The sequence below is a fragment of the Taudactylus pleione genome, unplaced genomic scaffold (genome assembly GCF_031769625.1).
Source record: "Taudactylus pleione unplaced genomic scaffold, aTauple2 ptg000278l, whole genome shotgun sequence".
Lineage (NCBI taxonomy): Eukaryota > Metazoa > Chordata > Amphibia > Anura > Myobatrachidae > Taudactylus > Taudactylus pleione.
Window position 1 is genome coordinate 4,814,815 of NW_028284680.1, and position 14,813 is coordinate 4,829,627.

Below are 14,813 nucleotides of genomic sequence, written 5' to 3' on the forward strand. Positions count from 1 at the left end.
CCACGGGGAGGCGTCTTCCCAGGCAACAAGTCGATAGGACAATCCTATTCTCTATGAGGAGCTAAGATGTTAGCTTGTTTTTCAGAGAAAACATCGGAAAATGATTGATATTCTTTAGGTATAGATGGGGCCTCTGACGTCTGAATTTTTCTCACTGGTCAAATCTTCGGAAGACAAGACCCCTGGCATTCCTCACTCCATGACAGAACCTGCATAGTTTTCCAATCAATTCTGGGATTGTGCTTACGCAGCCATGGGTATCCAAGTATAATCTCATGGGAAGCCTTGGGTATGATTAAGAAGCTGATATTTTCAACATGAAGGGCTCCAATACGAACTAGAATGATTGGGTTCTTTTAGTCACAGTTCTATTAGAAATAGGCCTACCATCGATAGAGGTCAAGGAGATAGCAGGATCCAAGGTGATGCAAAGAATTTGCATTTTATCTGCTAAACGAGAGGACATGAAATTTTCTGCTGCCCCAGAATCCAGGAGGGCAGATACGAATGCAGGACTAGACTTAATGTCTAGATCTATGGGCAAGACAGAGTAATTTTGCTTTGGGGACGGAAATATTACTCCTAACTGAGTGTCCCCGGGACTAGTTAGAAAAGGGCGTTTCCCGGCTTGCGGGTATAGGAAGCCACCAGGTGACTCGTGTCTCCACAGTATAGACAAAGGTTCTTTAGAATGCGCCTCTGTCGTCCTTCTTTAGAAAGACGGATATTATTACCCTGCATGGGTTCTTCATCTGTAAAGGAGGGAGGAGAACGGGTAGGAGCAGGTAGAGGATGAGACCCAAAACTATTTAGCTCTGTGCTTCTCAGCTTGGCGCTCTCTAAAGCGTATATCCACTTTGTTGCAGAGAGAAATTAGATCATTAAGGCTAGAGGGTCAATCACGAGTGGCTACATCATCCTTTATACGATTCGATAGTCCATGCCAAAAAGCCGATGTTAGGGCTTCTTCGTTCCATCCGAGCTCTGATGCCAACGTCTGGAACTGAATGACGTACTGACTGACAGGACGGATACCTTGTTTCATATTCATAATACTGACTGAAGCAGAGGTGTTTCTTCCAGGCTCATCAAAAATCCTCCTGAAGTTAAAAATTCTGGATAATTATCCAGTAGTGGATCTGATCGCTCCCAGAGCGGGGAAACCCAATCTAAGGCTGAGCCGGACAACAGCGACACAATATAGGCCACTTTGGTTTTAGGAGTAACGAAATTGGAGGGTTGCAAAGTAAAATGTACATCACACTGGTTTAGAAATCCATGACACCGTTTAGGATTACCATCAAACTTGCCAGGTGTAGGTAAATACAAATGAGGAGGAGCTCCAGAGGCAGTTACCACAGAAGTGAAGGCAGGAGTAACTGCAGGCATACTTGGAGAAGTTAGTGTAGCTTGTAAATTATCCTGACGGTGCCATTTCTTGCACATACTGTGCTAATTGCTGTTGCATGGTTCCCAATCCTTCCAGACGAGAAGCCATGCCATGAATTAAATCTGTTCTGGACTCAGAATCCATTAGGCCAGTGCAAACTGTCAGAGTCTGTATTTGTTGTGGACCCGGGGTGGAAACAGGAGCAGACACAGGTTTAAACTGAAAGGTGGGTTGTTTAATGTGACTGTTTGTAGACATGAATAAAGATAAACTAAAGTCCAGTAATAAATAAACTGATATATGTGGCTGAAGGGAGCTGCAGGGAATGGGAGTAACAAATGTCCAGATCAGTGGCAGAGATGAATCCAGATAAACTGCGGGAGTGAAGTGGAAATCCTGGTTTGCTGAATAGTGGCTGAAGGGGATATCCAGTAATGCAGTGATGCTGGCTGAAATGGAGATCCGGAAATGCTGTGATGTGTGAACTGAAGAGAGTGGTGCAGGCAGGAGTGGGTTAACTGAGGAGACAGGTTCAGGCAGGAGTGAGTCTGGTGGAAGGCACAGGACTGATCTCAGCAGTGAGTAAGGCTAGGCAGAGCGATGCAGGCTATGCAGGGAGCCAGAGACCGACAAGGAGCTAGGGCTAGCACCTGTTGCAGATCATGCTGTTTTGTTTTAGCATCAACAATGCAGGGAAGATTGAGGGATAACCTTTACTGTGATCAGAACAGGTAAAACTTCATGACATAACATGGAGGATTAGCAGGAAGACGGTAGAAGAGAGTACAGTTTCATAATGAAGAGGGACTGCCCAGTGATAAGTTATGATACAGCACCACCTACTGTCACTCCGGTATAACTTCCAAACAAAACATAGCCTTTAGCTGTTGCTATGCTCCACCTCTCACTATGGAAAGTGAAACTGATTTTTATTCTTAATTTGGTTTCATAATTCACAGTATCAAGCTATGGTCCAATAATGTTGATGGTAAATGTATTTTAATAGATTGACAAGCTTCTTATAGTATGTTTTAAGATGAAATTCACACAATGTAATTAATTGTACTAACAAGAGATCAGGGTGATATGTTTCTAATTAAGAATCTTTTTCATCAATTTATACAAATTAAAATTGTATCAGGATTATAAAAATTCTGAAGATTAGTTTGAAAAACATTAACCGTGACTTTTTCTCACAGACACTTCAGGGGATTATCTGCCACCCTAGTTCTTCTCCACATCCTAAACGACGTCTTGCTCTGCCCAGTCGGAGAACAGGTACTGTAATATATTTATAATGGAGAGAAACAAGCATTAGCATTGTCTCCGTCCTGTGTTACAGGTTCATCACAAGCTCCTGAATAGCGCGACTCTGAATAATGGACAACAATCTATTTGCTCTAATGATGAAGTGTTACAAAGACGTCTTCAGTCTTATTTCCAGTTTTATGTTTGCAAACTCTGCTATCTGAAAGGCGTTTGATGAAAGGGGCCATTGTTGGTGTCACATAAAATGGAGGAGCCTGTTTTTTTGTCTTGTTCGTGTGACCGGAATATAAAGGGGCGAGACACAAAGCGCAGGGAAGGGGAGCAGCAAATGGTAACTAAAGCATGTTTTCAGCCACAATTAGAGATGGTGACACATGTTTGGCTGAGGGAACCTCTTTAGCAAACAATATTCCCTGGAATGTCTGAAGGAAGGCAACTGCAAAATACACACTATACAGGGAATCAGTATGATTTACCGCCAGAGCCATGCCCACCGGCTGGAATCCCGACAGCGGCATCCCGGCAGAGGAGGAAATCCTGATCGTCCAAGGTAAGTATTCTCTAACTTAATTCTACGCCCTAACCCTCCCGTAGGGGTGCCTAACCCTAACCTTCCTCCCCCCAGTGCCTAACCCTAATCCCCCCTCTAAGTGCCTGAACCTATTTCCCCCATTCCCCACCACCTAAACCTAAGTCCCCCTGGGGGAGCCTAGCCCTAAGTCCCCCCCCAGGGGTGCCTAATGCTAACCCCCCCTTCCCCTAGCCTAAACCTAACCTCCCGGGGGATGCCTACCCCTAAATTCCCCCGGGAACCCTAAACCTAACCCTCCCCCCCCACGGCTATCGGCGCCCGGCGTCCCTTCGATCGGGATGCCGGGCGCCGGTCTCCCGGCGTTGGTAAAATGACAGTCGTCTATATTTAGACGTCTGTCATTTAACCCTCGCCGGGATTAAGCAGTCGGGAAGCCGGTTGTCGGGATTAGGTCCGCCAGCTTCCCGACTGCATACCCTATACAGCGTAGGTGCGAGGTTTGCTGATTGGGGATTGACTTCAGTTGGTGGGTTGATAGATATCGTAAGAATGGGAATGCAAATACAATATTTTAAATGAATATATTTATCAAAGGCTATATAGTATTGAGCCAGAAACATACAGGAGATAACTGGAGTGTTTATATTCTACTAAATGTGTCCCCCATCCCCTCAGTCATTCCTGTGCAGCAGCCAGCCATATTCGGGGTGAAGGATCATCTGTAAGTGAACAGACATGGAGGCATTGGCAGACTAGCTTTGCAGAATATTTCTGTGTGGATTGGTTGATTCATACACAGGGTCAGTATTGTCCCAGTGACCTGTATCACTATACTGACCTAAGAATGTGGGAAGAGCTTTAGCTGTCTGCTATACAGGTTGAAGCAATAGATGAGATGTCAGAATGACACTAATGTAACATTCATGGTTTATAACTGAGAATGTCAGTTATTGGGACTTAGCGATCCTTTAGATAAATGGACATGCGAATGGTGATATAAAAGGGCAGGTGAGAGTGATGGCATAGAGTGAGAGGTGGTATAGATGGTCAGGTGAGTGGTAGTATAGAGGGACAGGTGAGTGGTAGTATAGAGGGACAGGTGAGAGGTGGTATAGATGATCAGGTGATGTTATGTTCTGGGTTGTTTGTGGACCCGGGGTGGTAGCAGGAGCGATCACAGAAGCGGGTTTGAAAATAAAACTAGGTTTTTTAATAAGTGCTTGAGAAGACATAAAGTATGGCAGTAAATAAAAATCCAGGTATAAATAAACGTGCACTAAAGTTCTGTGGTGGAAGTAATGGGTTAAGGTCCAAGTAGAAACAATTAGGTGTGCAGGTAGTGAGACTGAAAATAATCAACCAGGTATGCAGGTAGTGATGCAGGAAATAATAAGCCAGGTATGCAGGTAGTGATGCAGGAAATAATAAGCCAGGTATGCAGGTAGTGAACTAAGGCAATGAGCAGGATGTCAGCAGGCTCACACACTCAGGTATGGGCAAGGGTGATGGAAGAAGCAGGGTAGTCCAGTGGGAGCTAGGAGCTGACAGGCAGACTGGCAGACAGCAAATTCACAGGAACAGGAAAGCACAGAGAACTCCCTCTCAGCTAGGCTGAGATACACGTTGCACAGGCAAAGAAGGAAGGCACTGACCCTTCCTAAATACCCCATGCCGTGCTGTTACTGGCCGGAGGGAACATGTGGCTCACCAGGATTGGCCAGCCGCATCACATGGCCAGAAGGCAAGATGGCGGCGCCCATGCCAAACGGAATGGAGACGCCGCCAGGCCTTACCAGCGCAGAGTGACAACAGGCCCGCACAACAACGCGCGCAGCCAAAGCCCCCTGCCAGACACCAGCTCCGCCACCAGACAGCCCGCGCCACAACGACCTCACAGGTAACAGCCGCCTAGCGCCATGCTGAAATACCCTGGCCGTGACAGGTGAGTGGTGGTATAGAGGGACAGGTGAGAGGTGGTATAGATGGGCAAGGAGTGGTGGTATAGATGGTCAGGTGAGGTGGTATACAGTGACAGGTGAGAGGTGATATATAGTGACAGGTGAGTGATAGTATGGGGTGACAGGTGAGTGGTGGTATATAGTGACAGGTGAGTGGTGGTATAGAGTGACAGGTGAGTGGTGGTATACAGTGACAGGTGAGTGGTGGTATAGAGTGACAGGTGAGTGGTGGTATAGAGTGACAGGTGAGTGGTGGTATACAGTGACAGGTGAGTGATGGTATAGAGTGACAGGTGAGTGGTGGCATAGAGTGACAGGTGAGTGGTGGTATAGAGTGACAGGTGAGTGGTGGTATATAGTGACAGATGAGTGGTGTTATTTAGTGACAGGTGAGTGGTGGTATAGAGTGACAGGTGAGTGGTGGTATAGAGTGACAGGTGAGTGATGGTATAGAGTGACAGGTGAGTGGTGGTATACAGTGACAGGTGAGGTGGTATACAGTGACAGGTGAGTGGTGATATAGAGGGACAGGTGAGAGGTGGTATATAGTGACAGGTGAGTGATGGTATAGAGTGATAGGTGAGTGGATGTATACAGTGCCAGGTGAGTGGTGGTCTATAGTGCCAGGTGAGTGGTGGTCTATAGTGCCAGGTGAGTGGTGATATATAGTAACAGGTGAGTGGTGGTATACAGTGACAGGTGAGTGATGGTATTATACAGTGACAGGTGAGTTGTGGTATACAGTGACAGGTGAGTGGTGGTATATAGTGACAGGTGAGTGGTGGTATATAGTGACAGGTGAGTGGTGGTATATAGTGACAGGTGAGTGATGGTATAGAGTGACAGGTGAGTGGTGGTATACAGTGACAGGTGAGTGATGGTATAGAGTGACAGGTGAGTGGTGGTATACAGTGACAGGTGAGTGGTGGTATATAGTGACAGGTGAGTGGTGATAGGTGAGTGGTGGTATACAGTGACAGGTGAGTGGTGGTATATAGTGACAGGTGAGTGGTAGTATATAGTGACAAGTGAGTGGTGACAGTGACAGGTGAGTGGTGGTATATAGTGACAGGTGAGTGTTGACAGAGTGACAGGTGGGTGATGGTATATAGTGACAGGTGAGTGGTGATAGGTGAGTGGTGGTATATAGTGACAGGTGAGTGGTGGTATATAGTGACAGGTGAGTGGTGACAGAGTGACAGGTGAGTGGTGGTATATAGTGACAGGTGAGTGGTGGTATATAGTGACAGGTGAGTGGTGACAGAGTGACAGGTGAGTGGTGGTATATAGTGACATGTGAGTGGTGGTATATAGTGACAGGTGAGTGTTGACAGAGTGACAGGTGAGTGGTGGTATATAGTGACAAGTGAGTGGTGACAGAGTGACAGGTGAGTGGTGGTATATAGTGACATGTGAGTGGTGGTATATAGTGACAGGTGAGTGTTGACAGAGTGACAGGTGAGTGGTGGTATATAGTAACAGGTGAGTGGTGGTATATAGTGACAGGTGAGTGGTGACAGAGTGACAGGTGAGTGGTGGTATATAGTGACATGTGAGTGGTGGTATATAGTGACAGGTGAGTGTTGACAGAGTGACAGGTGAGTGGTGGTATAGAGTTACAGGTGAGTTGTGGTATAGAGTGACAGGTGAGTGGTGGAATAGAGTGACAGGTCAATGGTGGTATATAGTGACAGGTGAGTGGTGACAGAGTGACAGGTGAGTGGTGGTATATAGTGACATGTGAGTGGTGGTATATAGTGACAGGTGAGTGTTGACAGAGTGACAGGTGAGTGGTGGTATAGAGTGACAGGTGAGTGGTGGAATAGAGTGACAGGTGAGTGGTGGTATATAGTGACAGGTGAGTGGTGACAGAGTGACAGGTGAGTGGTGGTATATAGTGACAGGTGAGTGGTGGTATAGAGTGACAGGTGAGTGGTGGTATAGAGTGACAGGTGAGTGGTGGTATATAGTGACAGGTGAGTGGTGGAATAGAGTGACAGGTGAGTGGTGGTATATAGTGACAGGTGAGTGGTGGTATACAGTGACAGGTGAGTGGTGGTATATAGTGACAGGTGAGTGGAGGTGACAGATGGGTAGGTGAGTGGTGACATATGGACTGGAGACTGGTGGTATAGATAGGCAGGTGAGTGTTGACATAGATGGGTCGGTGAGTGGTGGTCTAGAGTGACAGTTGACAGATGGGTAGGAGAGTGGTGACAGGTGGGCAAGGTGATTGGTGACATAGATGGTCGGTGAATGTGGTCTAGAGTATCAGTTGAATGGTGGTATAGATGGGCAGGTGAGTGGTGACAGATGGGCAGGTGAGTGGTGGTATAGATGGGCAGGTGAGTGGTTGTATAGATGGGCAGGTGAGTGGTGGTATAGATGGGCAGGTGAGTGGTTGTATAGATGGGCAGGTGAGTGGTGACAGATGGGCAGGTGAGTGGTGGTATAGATTGACAGGTGAGTGGTGGTATAGATGGGCAGGTGAGTGGTGGTATAGATGGGCAGGTGAGTGGTGACAGATGGGCAGGTGAGTGGTGACAGATGGGCAGGTGAGTGGTGGTATAGATGGGCAGGTGAGTGGTGACAGATGGGCAGGTGAGTGGTGGTATAGATGAGCGGGTGAGTGGTAATGCATGTGTATGGCATTGCTGGCCAATATAATGAATGCGTGGGGCGCTGTCAGTATAGATGTAAGGAGGTAATCATATATATATATATATATGTCTGGTGGGCATTGGTGAGAGGTGCAGCTGGGACAACAAGGACATGAAGCTATCTCACCAGATGTCATCGTTTTAATCTCTGCAGCGGGGGACGGTCAGTTATCAGTCATACTAATAGAATTCTGCATAAAATAGTACAGATGAGGATAATAGAGGGGGACGCAGAGGGCCCTGCTTATAACTGATAGGTGAATGTATCAATTAGATCACCAAATGGGTTTTACTATTCTGTATATTTGGTATTTCTTTAGTTTACTTGAATATTTTATTGTGTGATCTCCCCCAATGATTTTTCCTACATTAACACTATTATTATATATATATATTTATTTTAATTGCATACTTTATTTTTATCAGTAGGTCTGTGCTGTGGAAACTCCTGCAGTGTGAAGGGGCTCCCGATCCCCACAGACTAGGTGCCAGAGATAGTGTGTGACAGACAATCTGAAATAATCGTGGTGCCGGCAGTACGAGGATCTGAGGGAGGCGGAGGTGCCCGGCTCCTCTCACTCACAGTAGCGCTCCTGCCAGAATGATACCCCAAAGTGAGCACAGTGCAGTCACACAGTCTTTGCAGCAGGTTAGTCTGCGTTAGGATACTACAAGAAACCCCCACAGCGGGGGGCCCGATGACGTGAATCGCGTTATCGTGGCTCCGCCCCCTGCTTCACAATGCCAATATTTTCGGCATTGTGAAGAGGGGCGGACCCATGATGATGCAATCTCGTGGCTCTGCCCCTAAACCGCGTCATTACCCGGCCATGCCCCCCGCTGTGCACAGACATTCAGCTCCCTCTCGGAAGGAGGGAACTGAATGTCGGCATATATGGTGCAGTCACACAGTCTATGTAGCAGGTTAGTGTGTGATTGGATGGTGATGTCACAGAGTGAGAGCAGTGCAGTCACACAGTCTATGTAGCAGGTTAGTGTGTGATTGGATGGCGATGTCACAGAGTGAGCACAGTGCAGTCACACAGTCTATGTAGCAGGTTAGTGTGTGATTGGATGGTGACGTCACAGAGTGAGAGCAGGGCAGTCACACAGTCTATGTAGCAGGTTAGTGTGTGATTGGATGGTGATGTCACAGAGTGAGCACAGGGCAGTCACATAGTCTATGTAGCAGGTTAGTGTGTGATTGGATGGTGATATCACAGAGTGAGCACAGTGCAGTCATACAGTCTATGTAGCAGGTTAGTGTGTGATTGGATGATGATGTCACAGAGTGAGCGCAGGGCAGTCATACAGTCTATGTAGCAGGTTAGTGTGTGATTGGGTGGTGATGTCACAGAGTGAGCTATGTAGCAGGTTAGTGTGTGATTGGATGATGATGTCACAGAGTGAGCGCAGTGCAGTTACACAGTCTTTGTAGCAGGTTAGTGTGTTTTGGTGGTGGTGTATTCTCAATGCTTACCTATTCTCCATCTTCATTGGCCTCTACTGCCAGACACTATAAATAAGGAACTATAGTAAATACTATTTCCTTTTGTTTATACTAATATTAGACAGCTTAAGAAGCGACACTGACCACGTATGTACTAGGATTTTAATAAGCAGCATTGACTGCTTGTGTGGCAGAGAACCAGTTGCCATATCTGTGCTGTCTCTAATAGTTTCTACGGATGTATCTAAGTAAAACATTACAGAATATTAGAGTTTGGAATTAAATCTCCCAACAACCTAGCCAATAAGTAGGCTTACTGTATTCAGTTTAAAAGATGAAATGTATCTTATTTACGGTATAATAAAACACAAGCTATATCGGACAGTGTAACATATTCTTTCAGTATGTAGGCCACCCTCCAAGAAATGTCCAACCTGCTTGTGAAGTGGGCAGGGCCTATCATTAAGACTCCACATCATGTTTGTGCAAACCGCGGAATCTCGCCCACCGCACTTACTATTTGGACATGCATATTCAAAAGTAGGCAAGTATGGTCCTCTCACCAGCTTAACATCAGACTACAGCTTAATACAGTTTTTGAGCTTCATGAAATCTTGTTGCGTGCGCTGACTGCGAAGCTAAAATATGGCCCTATATACAGGGCCGGGACTTCCATTAGGCAGCATTAGGTAGCCGGGACCTGATGGGCGGCCCACTGATGCTGCTTTAGTGAGTGGGCATGGTCATCCCTCTTCCAGAAGCCACACCGGCCGGCTGGGAGACCCGGTGAAAACCCAGCTGCGGGCGCTCATCTACACCCGCTTCCACCTCCAACCCCCCCCCCGCCCATCCCCAGACAAAGCAGAGACAAAGGCAAAAAAAACCCCACACACCTACAGAGAGGCTGCGGAAGCTGGGTCTGGCGCTGGCGCCGTCACTGTGTCACCAGCCAGCCCACTCTGCTGCTCCGCCTCCAGTCTTCATGAGGGCAGTGGCTCTTGTTGAATGTATGCGCCCTGTCCCCCTCCTGTGCTGATGCTGCTGACCCCCTTAGCCACGCAGACTTTACAGCCTGATGGCCTCACCACCGGGGGAGGGGGGCTCTCCGCACAGTCCGTGGACCACAGGCTGCAGTGCAGAGGTATGTAGGCTGGGGAAAACGTGCAAGTGAAGTGGGTGCCATTTGTAACTGGAAATATATATATATATATAATATATACTGTGTGTGTGTGTGTATATATACAGTATATATATGTGTGTGTGTCATATGCGTCGATTGAAATTTCAAGAAAGAGACGAACAGCCAAGGCCTCTGACAATAGCATCGAATTCAAATTGCTAAATGCGGAATTTCAGAGAGAAGCGAGAGGAGATAAGGAACGTTACTGGAATGAACAGTGCACAAAATTGGAAGAGTCAAACAAGCAAGACCACATTCGTGAACTGTTCGCCTTTGTGAAGCAGGCACGTGCACCATTTACGTCACGCAGAGCAGCGACCATCAAAGACCGGAATGGTAAAATCCTACTGAATGAAGAGTAAATCCAGCACAGGTGGAAGGAATACACAATGGAATTATATGCAGGCAATCGACCAAATCAGCCCATCGGCCAGGAAAACCCAAGCGAGTATGAACCAGATGTTCTAGAAGAGGAGGTTGCTTGGGGTTTAAAACAACTACCAAACAGGAAAGCCCCAGGCGTCGACCGTTTACAAGCCGAATTACTCAAGCCAGTACCTGTCTCAACATTAACAGCACTTTGCCAGCAGATATGGAGAATGAACTCATGGCCCAAAGATTGGAATAGATCAGTCTTTGTCCCGCTTTCAAAAAAGGGTGATGCACAGGAATGTGGCAACTATTGGACTATTGCACTCATATCGCACGCAAGCAAAATATTGCTGAAGATTATTTAAAGATGCATGGCCTACTTTGTAGAGAAGGAGCTCCCAGACACGTAGGGGTCGGGGGACCAGAGATCAAATCTCAAACCTGCGATGGATTATGGAAAAGACACGAGAGTATCAAAAGGACGTGTACATTGGCTTCATTGACTACAGCAAAGCATTCGATTGCGTGGATCACGACAAGCTATGGAAATGTTTACGGCAGATGGGCATTCTGGAGCACCTGGAGAAACTGATGCCATCGCTCTACATGAGTCAAGAAGCCACAGTCAGGACAGCTTTTGGCAACACGGATTGGTTCAAGATCGGAAAAGGCGTCTGACAAGGCTTTATTCTCTCGCCAGCTTTATTCAATCTTTACGCCGAAATGATCATGAGACGATGCAGATTGGACGAGTCTACAATTGGAGTAAAAATCGGAGGGAGGAACATCAACAATCTACGATATGCCGATGACACGACTCATGGGACTGTACCTCAACATCAAGAAAACAAAGATAATGACTACGGCAAGTGACGATGCAGTCCATATTGCAATCGATAATGAGGAAGTCGAATCGGTATGAGACTTCCTCTTTCTGGGTGCTAAGATTGATCGCAGTGGAGAATCATCTACTGAAATAAAGCGACAAATTGCACTTGGCCGCAATGCTAATCTAGGAATGACGAAGATATGGAAGAGCAACGATATCAACAGCTCAACAAAAGCACGTTTGGTCATTGCAATTGTTTTTCCGATCTTTATGTATGAATGCGAAACCTGGACACTCAAGAAGGCAGATCGCAAGAGAATCTACGCTTTTGAATTGTGGTGCTGGAGGCGAATGCTGCGCATACCATGGACAGCAATGAATACGAGCAATGCAGTCCTAGAGCGGGTCAAACCAAAAACATCATTAGAAGGCAAGATCACCAAACAACGACTCTCGTATTTTGGACATGTCATGCGGGCTAATTCCCTAGAAACAGCGCTAATGCTTGGATTCGTCAGCGGGTCCAGAAGAGGACGCCAAAGAACTCGTTGGCTGGACACAATAAAGGCTGACACGAACATGCCCATAAATGACCTGAAGGAAGCGGTCAGAGAAAGAGAAGCATGCCGTTCACTGATCCATAAAGAGTCCGAAAGTCCATGTCGACTAAACGAATAATCATCATCATTATATGTATATATACAGTCAGGTGCATAAATATTGGGACATTGACAGAGTTTTCATATTTTGGCCTCTATTCACCACCACAATGGCTTTGAAATGAAACAAACAAGATGTGATTTACCTGCAGACTTTCAGATTTAATTTGAGGGTAATTACATCCAAATCAGGTGAACGGTGTAGGAATTACAATGGTTTCTATATGTGCCTCCCACTTTTTAAGGGGCCAAAAGTAATGGGACTATCAACTCAAAAGCTATTTCATGGACAGGTGTGGGCTATTCCCTTATTATTTCATTATCAATTAAGCAGGTAAAAGGTCTGGAGTTGATTCTAGGTGTGACATTTGCATTTGGAATCAGTTGCTGTCGACTCTCAATATGAGATCCAAAGAGCTGTCACTATCAGTGAAGCAAGCCATCATTAGGCTGAACAATCAAAACAAACCCATCAGAGAGATAGCAAAAACATTAGGTGTGGCCAAATCAACTATTTGGAACATTCTTAAAAAGAAAGAACGCACCGGAGAGCTCAGCAACACAAAAAGACCCGGAAGACCACGGAAAACAACTGTGGTGGATGACAGAAGAATTAAATCCCTGGTGAAGAAAAACCCCTTCACAACAGTTGGCCAAATCAAGAACACTCTCCAGGAGGTAGATGTATATGTGTCAAAGTCAACAATCAAGAGAAGACTTCACAAGAGTGAATATAGAGGGTTCACCACAAGATGTAAACCATTGGTGAGCCACAAAAACAGGAAGACCAGATTAGAGTTTGCCAAACAACATCTAAAAAAGCCATTACAGTGCTGGAACAACATCCTATGGACAGATGAGGCAAAGATCAACTTGTACCAGAGTCAGTGGCGGGCTGGGCCGGGGGGCAGGGTGCCATGTGCCCCCCGGGCCGCAGCGTCATTCGGGCCGGGGCCGGTGCAGTCTGTGTCACTGTGACAAACACACAGCCACCGGCTCCGGCAGCTGTGTGTTTGTTGTAAGCAGCAGCCAATGAGAGTCTGTCAGACTCTCATTAGCTGCTGCTGCGCCCACTGCGGGAGCCGCTCCATCTTCCGGCTCCCGCAGTGGGCAATGGGAGAGACGTCATGATGTCATATGACGTCTCTCCCATAATGCAGAGCTCCCGGCCCGGGAGGACAGACGGAGGAGCAGATGGCGGCGGCGGGAGCGGGGATTCAGGTAAGTGGGTTTTTTTTATTTAGTTTTTTTATATTACGTGTGTCTACTGGGGGGGGGAGAGAGAGAGGAGACCACTACTACTACTACTACTGGGGGCACTACAAGGGGGGTGGGGGACTACTACTACTACTGGGGACACTACAAGGGGGGGACTACTACTGAGGACACTACAAGGGGGGGACTACTACTACTACTGGGGCACTACAAGGGGGGACTACTACTACTGGGGGCACTACAAGGGGGGGGACTACTACTACTGGGGGCACTACAAGGGGGGGACTACTACTACTGGGGGAACTACAAGGGGGGACTACTACTACTACTGGGGGCACTGCAAGGGGGTACTACTACTACTGGGGGCACTACAAGGGGGGGACTACTACTAGGGGCACTACAAGGAGAGGGGACTACTACTTGGGGCACTGCATAGGGGGAAGGGGACTACTACTAGGGGTACTATATAGGGGGAGGCGACTACCACTGGGGGCACTGCATCGAGGGACCACTGCTGGGGGCTCTATATAAAGGGCAATACTGGGGGTACTGCATAGGGGGGAGACTACAACTGGGGCCACTATTTAAGGGGCATTGCATAAGGGTTACCACTATTGGGGGCACTGCATGGGGTGTGGACTGCTACTGGGGGCACTATTTAAGGGGCACTGCATAGGGGGTACCACTATTGGGGGCACTATATAAGGGGCTTACTACTGGGGGCACAAGGGTCACTGCACAGGGGGGACCACTACTGGGGGCACTATATAAGGGGCTTACTACTGGGGGCACAAGGGGCACTGTATAGGGGGGGATCACTACTGGGGGCACTACTGGAGGCCTGCATAAGGGTGTTCTCTCCTGTGGCACATGGGGGCACTGCATATGGGCACTACGACAGGTAGGAAGCTTCAATTCCTTGCGCAGCCGCAGTAGGAGCCTAAAGCAGCTGTATTCACTGCGGCTTCACTTGGGTGCAGCATTATAGCTGCCTTTTGCAGACGGAGGCCGGGTCCGGGGGGAAGGAAGCCGGCGTTTGCTGCGGCTGGGATGCGGGGGAGAGGGGGTAGGGGTTAGTGGGCGTTAGCTGCGGTCGGCAACTGGGGACGGTAGCGGGCGATAGCGGCGGCAGTGCGGGCGGCGGTGTAGCAGGTGTTAGAACCCGGGAGAGGTAGCAGCACACAGATGCAGGCTCGGATCTGGAATATCTGTAATACCTGCATCTGTGTTTTAAAAAAACAAACACAGAAGCACGGACTGGTCAGTGAGAACCGTCTGTGCTTCTGTGTTTAATTTAAA

General features: G+C 47.5%; 1 protein-coding gene across 2 annotated transcripts in view; it reads left to right on the forward strand.

Annotated features, from left to right (window-relative positions):
* The first annotated feature begins 1,542 nt into the window (after nt 1–1,542).
* Nucleotides 1,543–14,813, forward strand: part of ROBO4 (roundabout guidance receptor 4) — a 389,036-nt gene continuing 375,765 nt past the window's right edge. The window contains exons 1-2 of one of the 2 annotated variants that reach the window (XM_088481797.1): nt 1,543–1,616; nt 2,590–2,668. The gene's annotated coding sequence lies outside the window, so the exon portion shown is untranslated. Of the gene's footprint in view, nt 1,617–2,589; nt 2,669–8,354; nt 8,459–14,813 lie in introns of those variants that run through there. The other variant, XM_088481796.1, reaches the window with a different exon arrangement.